The sequence below is a fragment of the Lissotriton helveticus genome, chromosome 1_1, assembly GCF_964261635.1.
Source record: "Lissotriton helveticus chromosome 1_1, aLisHel1.1, whole genome shotgun sequence".
Lineage (NCBI taxonomy): Eukaryota > Metazoa > Chordata > Amphibia > Caudata > Salamandridae > Lissotriton > Lissotriton helveticus.
The window spans coordinates 1,662,895,342-1,662,910,872 of record NC_136057.1 but is presented as its reverse complement, the minus strand read 5'-3'; the positions used below and the strand labels follow the sequence as shown (position 1 = coordinate 1,662,910,872).

At 45.7% G+C, this 15,531-nt stretch overlaps 1 long non-coding RNA gene across 1 annotated transcript in view; it reads right to left on the bottom strand.

Moving 5' to 3' along the window:
• Positions 1-532: 532 nt before the first annotated feature.
• The window catches only part of LOC144773890 (uncharacterized), an 87,227-nt gene continuing 72,228 nt past the window's right edge, over positions 533-15,531 (bottom strand). The window contains exons 2-3 of the long non-coding RNA XR_013600071.1: positions 14,573-14,848; positions 533-808 (exon numbers count right to left, since the gene is read on the bottom strand). This is a non-coding gene — a long non-coding RNA (uncharacterized LOC144773890). The remainder of the gene's footprint in view (positions 809-14,572; positions 14,849-15,531) is intronic.

Below are 15,531 nucleotides of genomic sequence, written 5' to 3'. Positions count from 1 at the left end.
ACCAGTGGAGGGACTTCCACTGCCACTGCTTCCACACCACTGGAGGAAATGGTCGAGGGGACTTTGCTACCAGAGAGTGTGAGCGGCGTGGCAACCTTGACCGTTCCGACCCACCAGAACCAAGACAAGGTAAGAAGTATGCCATCACACCCCTGATACCGACCTACTTCACCCCCACACCTAGGAGAGACCCAGGCACACATCATAAATGTTAATCCAGTGCAGGCACACAAGCAACCACAGCAATGCATTAAGGGAGATGTAGTCACATGAACCAAACAGTGGAGCAGTGAAACCCAGCTAGGCTCAAGCAGTATGTGTGTATCAGTGAAAGCAAAATACAGACAGTCGGGCTTCATGTAACAAACAAAATAGTTTAATTTATTGCATTACCAATGCAAGGCAGGACAGCAAATGAATGTGTGCATTTGCGTCTACAGCACCACAAGAAACACAGGGACAGAGGCCCGGAGGGGAGGATGAGTCCCACAGCGCAGCAGTGCTCGGGCAAGTGGAGGAGGAGGAGGAGGAGGAGGAGGAGGAGGACAACCCAGTCATCCCACCAAAACGCCCCCGGTGCATTGCAGTGGCTCCATTGCCACCGCTGGAGGATGAAATCCGTGACACAGATGAAGAAGCCAACCAAGTCCAGGGACAGTCTGAGCCACAACCCAGAACTCAAGCACTTCCAAGTCCCATACCAGCCATTCCATTCAGGCGCAGGGCACGTCCATTCCCAGGTACATCTGCGGCAGGAAAGGAGACAGTGTTCAGCGGCCTTGAAGGGAACATGCTTGAGGTGCAGCGCCTGCAGGGGAGAAGCATAAGGGCTATTCAAAGACAGCTTAGGGTGGGCTTCAGGGGCACGACGGGTGCCCTGGAGGCACTCTGTGCGGAGATGAGGGTGGACCGTGCTGCTAGGCGCAGGGAGAGGCAGTGCCTCCACACACGCCTTGACCTATTTACAGGGGCTGTAAACCGTCTGGCCTTAGCCAACTCTGTGCAGTCACGGCGCAGCATCAGCATGCAGTGTGAAGTGGCACACTGCAGTCAGGACGTGGCCAGGGGACTAGTCCAGGTCACGTGCTGTGGACCAGCTGCGGACAGCTGCTACTGGTGGAACGGGAGTCCTCAGTTCACTGGAGGAGGACACCCAATCAAGCAGGAGCAGCATCACTCCGCCGCTCCCACAGGACAGGCGCTGTAGTGTGCGTCATGGCAGGGCTGCAGATGCCACTGAAAAGGGCAATGTGCACTCAGGGCGTGGAGCTATGCGACGTCAGTGCCGCCGTTGAGGTGCCTAACTAATGGCAATGGGTGGATTAACCCATTGCACACAGACAACTGTGAACAATTGTTTTTTCGCACTGTGCGTCCAACATGTGCGGGACATTACTACCTACATTGTGTGCTACACAGGCTGTGATCTTATAAATCCTGAACTCAAGGATATTAAACACAGTGTAGCATGAATACATAGCATTGTGTCATTATTTCTCACTTAGAAATAGTTCTGTCTTATGTCATCTCGCCTCCGGCGCCCGGCTGCCGCACCAATAACACCGGCTGGCCTGCATCCTGGAGCTGGCCACTCCTCATCTGATGTTTCTGAATCGGTGAGCTCCATTGGGGTGCCTTTCCTGGTGGCGATGTTATGCAGCATGGCACACGCAACCACAATCTTGCAGCAGGTCACAGGTGTATTGCAGTGCTCCTCCACTCTTATGCAGGCAGCGGAAACGGCTCTTGAGTATACCAAAGGTCCGCTCAATGGTACTGCGTGTGGCAGTGTGGGCACTGATGTACCTCCGCTCCCTAGCGTTGGCAGGATTTAGGTATGGGGTCAATATGAAGTCCCGCACAGCATACGCTCCCTGATGCCAAGAGGTGCAGTGAGCATAGCACCTGTACATGGTTTGGGATGGTGTGTGTCATGCGTGTTGGGTGTTCAAGTATGGGTTTGAGGTCCTCAATTACGTCCAGGATGCTCTCTTCATCAAGCCTGTAGTTAATGTGGATATCCTCCTCAGTCCGCTGGAACAGGGTAATGCGCGCTCTGAAGATCCTTTCCTGGCGTCTCCTCCTCTGTGCAGCAGCTCTGAGTCGCAGCCTTCTGGCTATTACATACAGCCCAGCCATTGTGGAAACGTACTATGGCATTGTGGGCCTAGTTAAATATGTTGCACCTGGTTACCACCTGTTCAGACTTGGTGTTAATTGGGATTAGCAATTTTGCGAATATCGGGTTTTTGCAATTTACGATTTTTTGATGCATAGCATTTTGCGAATTTGCAATTTAGAAATTCCTTGTTAGTGATTTTCGCAAAGGTTGTGTGAGATTTTGCGAATTCGCAAAATTATTCTCAGATTCCAGTTTTTGCACAATTGCTAATTGCTAATTTAGCGATTAGCAATTTTGCGATGCGGATGTTGCTCATACATAGCATGGCTGTGTTTTGCGATCGCAAACACCATTTCTTTGCTTTTCACAGTGTTTGCGATCGCAAAACAGCTTCATACATATGTCCCTCAGTTACTTATCTCACCTGCTTCACTACTTCTTATATGTATAGGTACACATAAATTCTTCTCTAACCCAGGCTCTCCTGCAGTGTATGCCACATATCAATGTGTGTATTGATACAGAGAATATTTTTAAAAACATTTTCTGCAGTCCCCTGTCTATTTTAAATGCCAGTCAATGCCCCTTTTATTAATACTATGTGTTAAATACCCATTTGAAAGACTGAAAGGTCACTTGCAGCAAGTTAGTTATTTAGCTTACATCTCACTTACCAACTGGTGACCAACTGGTGACATCACAGTCCTCCAATTAACCCACTTCTGACACCATTTTGATGGGGAAATACTGCACCCTCCCAGGCGCAAATGAATGAAACTCACCAGACATAGCAGATATGCTCACCTTAGGGGCTCTCAGACTGCTTCTTCCCAGAGTGACTAGTTTCTAGGTGTTATATACATTGAGTAATGCCATGTCAGCAGAACTAGAATAAGGCACCAAGCCAAATATGGCTAAAATGGATGTGCAATATCTGCACCATGCAAACTATAAACAGTCAGATATGGGCAGACCAGAAAAGGCTGGCTCGGCACTGTGTAAGCAACTTGCACAACCAGAGTAAGAAATATCATGTAGTCAGGACAAGCAAGGTGACCTCTAAGGGGGTACAGAATAGCTTGTTGAAGCTTGTCCAGTCAAGGTCAGATAGGAAGCCCTTTTGAGCTCCAGGCCTCATGTTAATGTGATCTATCTAAGCATGAAAACTTTTTAAGTGCATACACATGAATTTATATGGATATTCATATAAGAGTAGGTGATGTCGGTTGCAGGTGTATGACCTCTGACCCTAAAGGCAACGTGGTATCGATGATTGATGATGTTACAGCGCGGTGCGTCTATGTCGAACCACCAAGCCACATGTATGGGGTCGGAGCGGTACGTCATTGACTTCGGTGAAGCGGTGCTTGAGACTTGCGTACCTTAGAGGCGCAGTGGCACCATCGGGGCTTGAGTTGTAAGTCACAGTTGTTGTGTTACGCACTCAGCAAGTGAGGACCATGGCTTTGGTGCAGGCAGCGGCAATGCATCAACTTCACAATGACTCTTCGAGTCAATACATACATTTCTTGGTTACAGCACCAGAAGCACCTCCAATGGTGCAGGACTAGGGTTAGCACCACTTGGCAGGTCAGGACTCACAGCAGAAGAGCCCAGGTGCTGGTAGCAAGATGCATGTGAAGTCTTTGGTGGCCCTGAGACTTCCAACAGGAGGCAAGCTCAACTCAAGTCCTTAGAGAAACTTTAGAAAGCAGGATGCAGAGAGCAAAGTCCAGTCTTCTCAATCTCCGGCAAGAAGCAGCAAAGCAAGCAGCAAAGTGGCAGTCCCCCCTGTCAGTCCAACAACTCTTCTTCCTGGCAGAATGTCCTCAGTCCAGAAGTGTTTCTACTGCTATGGTATTGGAGGACCAGTACTTATACCCATTTTGGCCTTTTGAAGGAGGGAGACTTCAAATAGAGGCCTTTGTAATGGACAAGACTCTGCCCTTCCTGGACCTGGCCCCAGACACACTACAGGGGGTATGCAGTTCTTTGAGTGGGGACAGGCACAGGCCTACTTAGGTGCAAGAGTCAACTCCTCCCATCACTGTAGCTCAGGAACACCCATCACCCTGGTGATGGTCCATCTGGATATACAGGGCACACCTCAGCTCCCTTTGTGTGTCACTGTCTATGGTGAATTCACAATGCCCAACTGTGTCATCCAACTCAGAATTGTATTCTAGGGACAGGCAGAGGCACCAAATGGTGAAAGTAAGAAAAAGCCAACTTTCCAAAGGTGCATACTAAAGGGGTTGGGCCCTAATACTACCAGCCAAACTGGGCATCTACAAATTGTATACATAACAGTGATAAATGGCTGTGATTATTCAAAAACACTTATACTACCAAACACCAAGTCAAATCAATGTATTACCTTGATCTGTGTGTGTATTTTACAATCAATTCTGCACATTTTAACAAATTCACTTGTGTCTTAATATGTTATGTAAAACAACTTGTATTTGAGGAAGACCTTTTTTGGGGGAAAAGAATTAACAGATGTGTTACCACGATCTGGTGGGCTCAATAAAAGTACAAAACAATAATAAATCAACAATGAATCAACATAGAAAAAATAAATTATGACAATAAAATAAAATTAATGAGTGGTTACATCCATTCATAACAGTGTGAACATGATTTGAACCAACGTCGTTCAGTGCATAAACGACCTTATAAAGATCATTTGTGACTAACCTAACATTGCCAGTCTTGCAAGATTAAGAAACCAGAGGTGATTATCACAGTTGATAAAAATGAGTTCTCATCAGGACATAAATTGGGCATTTTCTGTGGAAAAATAATATATACATAGGATTAGCTGGTGACCACCTCCAATTTATGTTCTATTGTATTCACAACTTTCGAGAATTGGGAATGTACCTCAACTCCTCATTGGTGGATATACTAGATATGTATTTCTTCTACTCTTCTTTTTATTCGCAGATAGCCATTAGCTTTATTTTGGGCAGGCCTGTGATCTGTAACCAATGGTTTGAAATTATGCTATAGTAATGTGTATTATTTTCAACTTGCATCTTGGAGATTAACAAATAAAAATATGTACCTCTATTCTGCTGAATCTAACGTATCTGCTGTTATCCGCATTATCTCTCTTCGTATCAACCATTATTTGGATTTGCTTGTTTCTTTTTAATTTGAAAACAACAAGTAGTATTTAATGTATCAAAGTATTTTGATTGTGAAAATTGTTATCTCCTCAACACGTGCACACATTTTGACATATTCTCAACAAGCATATTGCTGGGTGCCGTGTGAAGGTTTTGGTGTTTTCATGGATTTGTTGTAACTGGTTCGGTTAGCCTTCAGAGTGATTCAAAGTAAGCTTTTTATCGCAGAATTGGGGAATTGCTTAATACATAAATTCACACCATTCACCTGAGGCCTACCTTGGGGTGCCTTCCATGCAGTAAAAGGGAAGGTTTGTTCCTGGCAAGTAAGTGTATATGCTAGGTCGACATGCCAGTTAAATATTGCGCACACAGCCCGAGACTCATTTAAATACTCATGTGGGTGGCACAATCAGTGTTGCAGGCCCACTAGTAGCCTGCAGCACTGATTGTGGTTTACAGACCCTGGACACATATAGATCACCCCTCAATGAACCAGAGGACAACTAGTATGACTAGGGACTTACTAGTAAATCAAATATGCCAATCATGGAGAAACCAAATGCCATTACAATTCAGACACAGAGCACATGAACTGTGGCAGTGGTAAAGTGCCCAGAGTCCAAACACCTGCAAAAATGAAGTCCAGTAGACAATCATTAACAGGAGACCAGAAGCAAAAAGACAGGGGAAACCACGCAAAAAGATGTCAAGTCTAACATGGGTAGAACATTTTAGCCATTCAGTCCTAGAGGACCTTTTGTTCCGAGTCCTTCCACAGACCCACAATCTGCGTATCAATTCTAAAGGTGAGGAGGCTGCAGTTAAGTCTCCATCACAAGAAAAAGTTACTGTTTCTGGTAGATATTTTATCTAACTACAGATCCCCCCCCCATCCTGCTGAGATTTCTTTCTATGTCAGTCAGCGTAAATCTGGAGAGAGATACACCCCAGTAAATTTTTGACTGAATTTAAAAAAAAAAAAAACGTTTTGTAGAGCTTTTTTTTAGATTTCTTTTTTCATTGTGTGCTAGGGATGACTCCTAAGAAACCAGTGGGCTTCAAAACCTGCTGTGCCTGTCACAAGCAAATGTGTGTGACAAGCACACACTTGGGTTGTTTGTGATGTTTGGAGCGGAATCAGGACTCCGAGGACTGGAGCGCCATGAAGCCAAAGGTGCTGAGGGAACATTCCCTGAAGTTCTTTGCTATCCAACATCGTATGCCCCTGCGACGCTTTCGATCCCAGTCACGCAGAGGGTCCCGGGACCAATTGCAGAGCTGCTCCTGATAGTCATCCCTGTCAAAGTAGTCGGGTAACTACGCAAATGATAGAAGTCAAAGTGTTCTTCTCCTTCACCGGGCCAGTCCAAGTACTCAGAAACGGCAACACCACTCACGTTCCTCCACAGAGCCTGTGCTTGGGTCTCCTCACCAACCCCCAGAGTTTCCCGGAGCTGGAGCAAGACACTGCCCAACTCGAGATTTGATGCCATACACCTCATGTTTGGCTGGCTGACCCCTCTGCAGCGCCTCCTGGATTCCCTCCTGCAGGTCAGTCCTCGGCTACACTCAGGTCCCATGGATCCAGAGCCACTCCACTTGTGAGACCTCTACTTTCTATGTAGCCTGCTCCAAGCCTGTTGTTACTTGCAACTCCAACCCCCATAGTCCTTCCCGACTCTGATACAGAGCCAGATCTGCATCGCCTGATGCTGACTCCAGTACCATGCCCTCTGAGCCCACGCCTTTTTCTTTAGATAGGCTTCGAGAGGGAGACAATTGGGAGAGGGCTGTGGACCTTTATGCATTCTATCACTCCTCAATGAACCAGAGGACAACTGGTATGATCAACCGGCAGATGCCAGTGGGTTAGACACACCACCAGAGACTGACTTGTTTTCTCCTCCTACCGTGGCTATGGAGGAGGGAGCCTCCTTTGCAATGGTGGTGCAGTGGGCAGCTGAGGTCCTGGACCTATACAATACCCACAGTGGCAGTCAAGATGAAGGTCTTGACAGAGGTCTTCAGCTGGGAATCACAACCCCCTGAACCTCTCCTCCCATTCAATGAAACTTCCACAGATGTCCTGCTTGGGCCCTGGTCAAAGCCCTGCACAGGGTCTCCTGTGCACTGGATGATTTCTTGCCATCACCCTGCTCCTGAGGACCCCATTTCCACACCCAGCATCCCACCTTGGTGGTCCAAACCTCCACCTCTTGAGATAAACTAGGCGCATTCCCTACCACTCCAGCAGCTAGGGAATCCAAAAGGCTGAGCAACTTTGGCATGAGGAAGTTCTCTTCCACCAGCCTAACACTGCATATCTTTTGGGCCGATACACCCACATTGTGTGGGATTCAGTTGCGCAAGCGGTGCCCATGGTCTGGGCTCCCTTCATGGACATGCACTTTGTTGGGTATCACCTCTAACAGCCTTGTCATGGCCAGCTCTTTGTGCCTATTCAAAGCCCCAGCCAAACCCATCCTGCCTTTTACCCCATTCTGTGGCTACAGTAGGAGCTACAAACCGCATCATTTACCGCCCAGCCACCAAGGCCAGCAAGCTTCCTAGCCTTTTCGTGGCTGTGTACCAGCCACTGGTCTGGTCAGTTTGACTACTCTCTTACCCCCCCCCCCCCCACCTCACCCAGCAGCTGCATCCTCCAGGTCCCTTTTGTTTGCCCTCAATACACCACAGGTACCCAGTGGGAAGTAGAATTTGCCATTACCTGCCCCACTGGCAGTCCATAACATCAGACAAGTGGATTTTAGAAATCGTCCAGAGGGGCTACTCCATCCCCTTCCTGGAAACCTCACCCATGCCACTTTCTTACGTTCACTCATCCTTGCTCTATCAGGAAGTGTGAGCCCTTTTGGCCAAAGGGACCATCGAGAGGGTGCCAGCATCAGAGGTAGGTCATGGTTGCTATTCCCGCTACTTTCTGGTGTTCAAAAAGAATGAAGGCTGCTGCCCTACTCTAGAACTGCACCCTCTCAACTTTTTCCTGAAGGAGAATTTCAAAATGCTCCTGTTAGTTCAGGTCCTGTCTGTTCTAGAGACTGGATGGTAGCACTGGACTTGCAGGAGGCATACCTCAACATCCCCATCCTTCCTACCCACAGGTGTTATCTGAGGTTCACGGTGGGCCACAAGCACTTTTCAGTTGGCTGTGCTCCCCTTTGATGTTACTAGCGCCCCTCGGGTGTTCATCAAGGTGATGGCGGAGATTGCAGCACATCTGCAGAGGTGAGGAGTTTCAGTCTTCCCCCTACCTTGACGATTTGCTGTTGAACGTGTGCTCAACCCAGGCGGACTTCTCCCATTTCCAGAATACTGCGGACCTCCTGCACTCGCTGGCGTTCACTATTAACATGCTGAAGTCAAGAACAGAAGATGGAGGTGACTGAGAGTCACGGCGCACACACTTGGTTCTTAGTAAAGTCTGCAGTTGCTCAAAATCACTATACAACAATAAGGTGTTGGGTGCTCAGGAAGGAAGAGAATCCTTCTTCTTGTTGGGATGGGTCCAAATCTTCAAATAAGGTTTCCCCAGCACTCTCAAATAAATTCAGGTAGAGTTACATTGTTAGTCATCAACCTCTTTTATTCTTTTCCAAACAGTATTATGTACTAATTCGCTGCCTCTGCCAAACGTGTTTTGGCTATGCCGCAGGATATAGCAGTGGACTTTGTCAAGGCTGATATAAAATTATTTGAGGATCGGCTTTTAATCATGGGATCTTGAAGTATCTAATTGCCCAATTCTTACTAATGCAGTCCTTCCTACAAGCGTAGGGTATTAATTACACCAGTCAAGTACCTGTGACACTCCATGTGAGATACGTTTGGGAAACCTTCTTCCATGAGACTGGCCACTCCATTTTTCTACTTTTTATAATTAATACCATGTTCTCATATAACAGACTGCATGAATAGGAATTAGGTGATTAGATGCTTGGAGAGGCCATGATTACAACCAGAGCCTTGAATTACTTTTTATTAGCCCTGACAAAGTCTACTGCTATACCCTGTGGCATAGACGAAACACGAGTTGGGATAGGCAGTGAAAAGTAAACAATACTGTTTGGAAAAGTATAAAAGAGGTTGGTGACTAACAACATAACTCTACGTGAATTTATGAGAGTGCTTGTAAAACTTTATTCAAACATGCTGTAGTCACACTTGACTCCCTCTCAGATACTCCCTTTTGACAGATCTGTGCTAAATACAATGCAGTTTTGGGCCTGTTCTCCCATACGGGAGTCCAGGATATTCAGGCTATGATTCTGATGTTTCAGCCTCTATCCTGGATTTTGGTGAGACTGACTCTGAGGCTTTTGGGCCTCATGCATCCTACTGTTAACACATGCCAGTGGGCATATGCGGGCTCTGCAGTGGGACATGAAGTCCCAGTAGATGCAGCATCAGGACAATCACTCCAGCATGGTCCAGATCTCAGAGGGGAACTGCAAAAGACCTGCAGCAGTGAGTGACCAATCTCAATTGGGACAGCGCCAGAGCCCCCTCCCTTCCCCACCCAGAGTTGACTGTAGTGACATATATATCACTCGCGGGTTGGGGAGGGGATCTGGGATAGGTGGAGACGTGGGACTCTGGTTTCTGATGGAGTCCCAGCTCTTTATCAGTTTTATGGTGCTGCAGGCGATTCGATTGGTGTTGAAATCTTATCTTCCTTCGATGAAGATTAGGCTAGTTCAGGTGTTCACGAACAACACCACCGCCATGTAATACTGCAACAAATCGAGTGGGGTGAGGTTGTGGACCGGTTGTCAAGAGGCCTTGCGTCTCTGGACATGGCTGGAACGTCAGGGCATTTCCCTGGTTGTTCAACATCTGGCAGGCTCTCTGAAACATTAGAGCAAACTAATTCAGCCGTCGATACCTAGTGGATCACGAAGGGAGTCTCCATCCGGAGGTGGTGCAAGGTTTCTTCCTAGACTGGGGCGGACCTTGGTTAGATCTGTTTGCCGCCACTGAAAAATATACCATGTCAGCAGTTCTGAGCACTAGAGTTACCAAGGTGGCTCTCGCTTGGAGACACTTTTGGTCTTGAGTGGAGTTCAGGCCTACTGAACACCTTTCCATTGATACTACTACTGTCCAGTGTTCTCAAGAAGATCAGGAACGACTGGGCCTAGGACGTTCATGTGGCTCCGGATTTGTCACAGAGAGTTTGGTATCCTGAGTTCCTGAGCATCAGCCCTCTGGTTTGGGTGCCCCTTTGGAATAATCTTCTGTCGCAGCAGTCAAGCAGGGTCTTTTACCCACACCTGCACACCCTTTGCCTTCATGCGTAGAGATTGAGTGGCGACAGTTGATCACTTTCAACGTTCCTCCCAAAGTCTGTGATGTTATTCTGCCAGCTAGGCGTCCCTTTACAAGGATGGTATATGCCTTGCATTGGGACATATTTGTGACATGGTGTGCATCCAAAAGCATTGAACCTCTTTCAGCACCCTTATCCCAAATCTTATTATTGATTCTATGGTACAGCAGGGCTCAGCTCTGGGCACTGTTGAAGGTTATTTGTCATCCATTTTGGCTTTCTTATGGATGCCAGAACATCCTTCTTTATTCAAGTTACCTGTTGTGACTCTTTTTCTTAAGGGACTGCAACACCTGTTTTTCCTAAACTATTTATTATGCCCAAATGGGACCTCATCCTGGTCTTAATATTTCTTTCATGAGCGCTCTTTGAGCTGCTGCACAGCTGTCCACTCCACTTATTCACCATCAAACCAGCTTTTCTGTTGCCCATAACATCGGCCAAGAGGGTCAGCATACTTCAATCACTTCCTGAGCACCTTCCCTACTTTACGTTATATCCAGACAAACTAGTTCTGATAAGCCGTGCCTCCTTCTTCTTAAGGTGTGGACACTTTTACATGTAGGCGAAAATATCACCTGGCCTACCTTCTTTGCTCTGTCTCGCCCTTCTAAAGAAGAGTAGAGACTCCGGTGACTAGACTGAAAAAGTGAGTTGTTCTTCATTGATCATACTTGAGAATTCTGGGTTGATGATCGACTGTTACTTGGCTATGTGAGGTCAAAGAAGGAAAAAGCCATGCAGAAACAGACCATATGATGGATAGTGCTCCGCATAAAAAGTTGGTACTCGTTGGCGAGAAGAAACCCCCCTGAGGTCTTGCGTGCACATTACACCACAGCCTAGGCTGCTATCACTACGTTAGCTCATGGATCCCTGTCCTGGACATCTGTTAGGCTGCAACGTGGTTGTCATTGCACACGTTCACCAAACATTACTGCCTGGACATTTCGGTCCATCGTGACGGGCACTTCAACCGTCCTGTAGGACTTTTTGGTTTAATCTGTTTGCAGAACCACCTGTGGGGAGATACTGCTTGGGTATTTATTCTAAGTTAAGGAACCTGCAACTAGAAAAGTTACTTACCTTCAGTAATTCCTCATCTGGTAGAGACTCTATACAGCTGCAGATTCTTTACTGACCCTCCCATACTCCCATACTCCCTGCTCTGAGTGATTTTTGGATAGGGTCACCCTTATGAGACACGTAGTGCTGTACACCATTTCATCAGCATCCTTTGTGTCTCTGCACTTCTGGCATGGAAAGGTTGTGAAAAGAAACATATGTCAACGCGCTGGGATAGGGTATATATAGGCACCCCACACATTACAGACATTGATGCTGCTGATGCAGAGCTGAACAAAGTTGCCTACCGGCATGCAGGATACCGATCAAGAATTCCCAGATCCAGTTGATACCTAAAGAGAATTCTAAGGTAAGGAATCTGCAGCTAGATAGAGTCTTTACCAGATAAGGTGTTACCGAAGGTAAGTAACTTGGTTGTCAGGGTGTTTGGGTGGCGCCTACAGTTGTCAGTTCCAGGGCAGAGTGGAATCGACACAGAGCCACACAACGTCCCCTATCTGCTTGTGTGGTTAATCTATTCTTCTGTAGAACACCCAAAACATGTCAGGGCTTTACTAGAGAAGCTAAAAAACAATAAGTTCTATGTGAAATTGGACAAATGCAAATTCAAATCAGTTAGCTTTTTGGATTTTGTGTTATCCACAGAAGGAGTAAGCATGGACCCTCAAAAGGTTTCAGCTATTACCCGATGGAACTCACCCAATTCAGTTAAAGAAGCACAGAGCTTCTTAGGATTTGCCAATTGTTAAAGGCACTTTATTGATGATTTTTCTGCTTTGGCTTCACCCATTACTAAGCTTCTGCATAAGGGAGTAAATCTTCACTGGTCCGCAGAAGAGGCTTTTCAGAACCTAAAGTAGGCTTTTATCTCTGCTACTGTTTTGAAACACCGAGACCCCTCCTTAACCCTATATTGTCAAAGCAGACGCATCACAAGAAGCGATAGGGGAGTGCTATCCCAAAAAAACAAGGATTCTGGTTGTTTGCACCCTATTCAGTTTTACTCACATAAAGTAAGCCCCATAGAACAGAATTATTCAGTGGGAGACAGGGAGCAGCCTTCTATAAAAAAGACCTTTGAGGAATGGCATCAGTATTTATTGGGAGCCTTACACACAGATCATAGGAATCTGCAGTTCCTGAAGTCAGCCCATGCTTTGTCCTTGAGGCAACTGCGCTGGACTCAATACTTTAGTGATTTCGACTTTTAATCCAGTTTCAGCAGGCAGGAGACATGGAAAGGCTGATGCCCTCTCACGTTTGGGATACGCAGCTCTAGACGATTTCACTGAACATACACCCACAACTGCCATGAAACTTATTTTAGGGGCTTTGTATTCTGAAGAACAGTTCATTCAAGAAGTCCTGAAAACTCAGCAATCCAAAGAGGTGTGGGAACCTTGTGAAGGCATATAACGGACAGGAAATATAATATTTGCTATGCATACAGGGTGGTTTGTTTATCCCCCCTAATACCTCTGCAACAACAGGCTTTAGAATGGTGTCCTTCTCCCTCGTCATCGGGGGAACAAAAAGACCATAGATCTCCTTGAAGATAGTTTTGGTGGCCCACACTTTCTACTGATGCTAAACAAAATGTACAAAGATGCGCTACATGTGCACAAAGTACAAATTCACATGCTGGCTTGTTAACTTCTATGCCCAGTCCTCCTGCTCCATGGCATTCCATTTCCATGTACTTTATTGTAGAACTGCCTAAGACTGAACAGGGCTTTACCGTAATTTGGGTGATAGTTGATATGTTAATCAAGATATCCAATTGTATGCCCATGAAAGCAATACTGACATCGAAAGAATTGTCCACAGTGTTTTTGCAGCACATTGTGCGTCTTCATGGTCTCCCATCTGTTGTCATTTCAGACTGGGGTCCCCAATTTGTTTCTAATTTTTGCAAAGGGTTGAGTGCCATATTGCAGTTTTATATCAGTCTACCTTCTAGTTATCATCCCCAGACAGATGGCCAAACTAAGAGGGTGAACAAATGCTTTCAACAATATTTTTGATGTCAGTTATTGCGCTCTTTTTCTGACTGGGACACATATTTATGGGCTGCAGAATTCTCCTTCAATAATGGTATGGACTCCTCTACTACTTTTTCTCCTTTCTATTTAAACTATGGCTTTCATCCTCTCCTTTTGCTTCTGCACCCTTTATTCACCTCTCCCATTCCTGCAGCACAAGACTTAAGTTGATCACATAAATGAGGTACAAAAGACTGCACAAATCAATTTAGACAAAGCGAACACTGTGTACAAGAGGAATGCAGATCTCCAATGTCGCCCCATTCCTGTCTAATTGATTGGTGATATGGTATAGTTGTCCACACACAATACTGCAGTGAAAGGCACACGGGCATTCAAATCTAATTTTATTGGCCCATACAAGATTATTAAGATTATCAATCCTGTTACCATGAAATTAGAGTTAACTCCTTTGCTGAAGATACATCCTGTCCTGTCCTGTTGCTGCTGGTACTTGGTGACTTGCCAAGCCTTTGCCTGTGTTGCTGGGCAATGAACCTGAATTTGAGGTTCAAGCTATTTTGGACTCTTGGAGGATTTGGTGGAGGCTCCAATACCTAGTGCATTGGAACGGGTATGTGCCTGAAGATCTTACAGGGGAGTCTGCTGGCCACATAAGTGCCCCTCGTCTGCGACCGCTTTTTCACAGAGAGTTCCTTCACAAGCCTAAGCCAATTGGGGGTTCTTGTTTGGGGTGTACTGTTGTTCCTGCTGCACTCCTGGTTTCGGATGAGGCAGGGATGGAGAACGTCATGTTTAAAAGCCCTACTCCTATGGCAAAAGATTGCTTAGCGTTCTAGCTTTTGTGTCTGCAATCTTCTGCCATTAGATCACTTACCTTCCGAGTCACATACATGTCGTGTCAGACGCCTTCGGCAGTGTTGCTGTCCGTCAGCTCTCATTGGTTCACAGCGTCCTCCGATTCCTGCAACCTGCTACACCTCTGCTCACAGGATCTCCTGCAAAACATTACAAGAAAAAATAATTTAAAGACTTAACGTTTACAAACGGTGCTAACGCGTGCTGCGCCAATGTAATGATGTCGATCGTATATGAAATACTTATCTGATATGCTCATTTGCGTGCCAGACTCTGCTTTGTTTCACAGTGGTGACTGAAATAGACAATTCATCAAGAAATATTAGTTCCTTATTTCTGACGTTGTAAGAAATAAGTATTTAGACTTTATAAGGCTCTACAGTATTTTTGTGTGCTATTTTCTGTTTTTGACCTTATTCTTTTTCCAGAAATACATTCAAGAGGTGGTGGCGGCGGTGGTGATGGTGATGTAATGTCCATTACTCTGGATATTTTATGCGGCTGTTCTAGCCTACTATTGAGTCTTTCTTTGTCTCTTACTACATACACCCTGAGGTACACATACAATGACCCACATATAATAAGAGTTATGGTTTTTTAGATATCCTGCCCTTATTTAAACCTGTTCTCTTTCTTATTTTTCATAGATTGTATACTACTCCTGCATATGCAGTCACTTACTTATATACACGGAAGAGGGGTTTTATTCAGGTATTTCCACACATGTAAAAAGCTCCTGTTAAAACAGCTATATGGTATTTATAAAGATGTACAAATGCATTTATTCCTCTATTTTCTTATTTAAATTAAGGAGATGAATGGAGACATTTGGATCCCTGGGTTATGAGTAAATAACAATCTTGAAGTGGTTATCTGTCAAAATTACGGCACAGCCATCTCAAAACTAGAGGACCAGGTGTCCAGATGGGTGCGTCTCCCCCTATCCTCGCTGATAGATTGGCCATTATGAAAAAGATT